Source organism: Myotis brandtii, unplaced genomic scaffold (genome assembly GCF_000412655.1).
Source record: "Myotis brandtii unplaced genomic scaffold, ASM41265v1 scaffold471, whole genome shotgun sequence".
In the NCBI taxonomy this organism is placed as follows: domain Eukaryota; kingdom Metazoa; phylum Chordata; class Mammalia; order Chiroptera; family Vespertilionidae; genus Myotis; species Myotis brandtii.
The window spans coordinates 2925675-2928328 of record NW_005367989.1 but is presented as its reverse complement, the minus strand read 5'-3'; positions in this window follow the sequence as shown (position 1 = coordinate 2928328).

Sequence of the window (2654 nt, the reverse complement as noted above, 5' to 3'; positions counted from 1 at the left end):
CCAACTGCCCTCCTCTGCAGGCCTGGTCACCCCTAACCACTCTCCCCTGCTGGCCTGGTCGCTCACAACTGCCCTCCCCTGCTGGCCTGATCGCCCACAATTGCCTTCCCCTGCTGGCCATCTTGTGACTACATGGGGGCGGACATCTTGTGCGAGGATGTGACAGTCAATTTGCATATTACCTCTTTATTATATAGGGTAGATCAGTTATGTTCCTGGGACAGTGGTGTCAATGGCTCTGGCAGAACTGGAAAGCCCTCTAGTGGGGCTCCTGAGGCTATTTCCAGGGCATTTCCCTCTCTTTTATGGGGTCTCCTGGAAATTTCTCTAGGTTCAATTGTTTGTCTTTTCTTAAATAATTATAAAAGTGCTTATTCTAATAGATATATTTATACCTCTATTTCAAAAGGACAGTCAGAATGGACAGTATAACTTTGAAGTTGCTGACTTTTTGTACTGAGAGCAAACCCCATTTTTTGTTTGGTTTTAGATTACTTCATTTAAAAATTTATGGTAGGGGGACAAATTCATATCTAGGTTTAAATTGTATTGACCTGCCCGATTAGTGTGGCTCCGTAGTTGAGAGTTGACATATGAACCAGGATGTCATGGTTCAATTCCCAGTCAGGGTATATGCCCGGGCTTCAGGCTCCATCCCAAGTGTGGGGCATGCAGGAAGCAGCCAATCAATGATTCTCTCTCATCATTGATGTTTCTATCTTTCTCTCCCTTCCTCTCTGAAATCAATAAAAATATATTTTAAAGAATAAAATAAAATATATTGAGCTGTTTAGATGCATTTTTCAATATTGTTTTACTCTATATTGGGGAAACTATGGCCCTTTTACATATGAACAAACCTGTATCAAGGCAAAAATTTGCAATGGGTATAAAGAAATTCAGGAGATAGAGTAGATTGGTGAGAAATCACATTCACTGAGTAGAAACGTAGTCATGCTGGGAAATGTGGAGCCCAAATAGTTGAAATTTCTTCTTTTTCTGTCAAATCAAAGGAAAGAGAAAAATAGTTTTGAAAGGGAGAAGCACAAAATCCTATGAGGAAATTACTTCAACCACTAGATAGGGAGAGGTGAGATAACAGACAGCGACCAGGTTGAGATCGGCTCCCAGGGTGGTTAATCTCTGATAGTGTGAAACTGTATTTTTTACACTGAAAATTGACACCTGAGGTAGCAAAGATCAAGAAGTAGAGGTTCTGTTTTGAAAGCTTTAGGAGAAAAAGGAAAGGATTAAGACTGAAAAGTTAATCGACCCAAGCCATTATGCTCAATTAATATTTGACAAAGGAGGCAAAAGCATACAATGGAGTCAAGACAGTCTCTTCAATAAATGGTGCTGGGAAATTTGGTCAGATACATGCAAAAAAAAAAAACAAAAAACTAGATCACCAACTTACACCATACACAAAAATAAACTCAAAATGGCTAAAGGACTTAAATGTAAGACAGGAAACCATAAAAATCCTACAAGACTCCATAGGCAGCAAAATAGCAGACATATGTCATAGCAATATCTTTACAGCACAGCTCCTAGGGCAATGGAGACTAAGGAGAAAATAAACAAATGGGACTACATCAAAATAAAAAGCTTCTGCACAGCAAAAGAAACCATCAACAAAACAACAAGAAAGCCCACTGCATGGGAGAACATATTTGCCAATGTTATCACCGATAAGGGTTTAATCTCCAACATTTATAGGGAACTCATACAACTTAACAAAAGGAAGATAAACAATCCAATCAAAAAATGGGCAAAGGACCTAAATAGACACCTTTCAAAAGAGGACATTCAGAAAGCCAAGAGACATATGAAAACATGCTCAAAGTCACTAATCATCCGAGAGATGCAAATCAAAACAACAATGAGGTACCATCTCACACCTGTCAGAATGGCTATCATCAACAAATCAACAAACGACAAGTGCTGGAGAGGATGTGGAGAAAAAGGAACACTCGTGCACTGCTGGTGGGAATGCAGACTGGTGCAGCCACTATGGAAGACAGTATGGAGTTTCCTCAAAAAACAAAACATGGAACTCCCATTTGACCCTGTGATCCCACTTCTAGGAATATATCCCAAGAAACCAAAAACACCAATCAGAAAGGATATATGCACCCCTATGTTCATAGCAGCACAATTCACCATAGCTAAGATTTGGAAACAGCCTAAGTGCCCATCAGTAGATGAATGGATTAGAAAACTGTGGTACATCTACACGATGGAATACTATGCTGCTGTAAAAAAGAAGGAACTCTTACAATTTGCAACGGCATGGATGGAGCTGGAGAGCATTATGCTAAGTGAAATAAGCCAGTCAATGAAGGAAAAATACCACATGATCTCACTCATTCATGGATAAAAGAGACCATTACAAACTTTTGAACAATAATAGATACAGAGGCAGAGCTGCCTCAAACTGATTGTCAAACTGCAGTGGGAAGGCCAGAGAGGGTTGGGGGGCAGAAGGGAGGGGAGTAAGAGATCAACCGAAGGACTTGTATGCATGCATATAAGCAAAACCAATGGACATAAGACACTGGGGGGTAAGGGAGGGCAGGGGATTGTCAAGGGCAGGGGGAAAAAAAAGGACACATATGCAATACCCTTTGTAATACTTTTAGCAATAAAAAAAA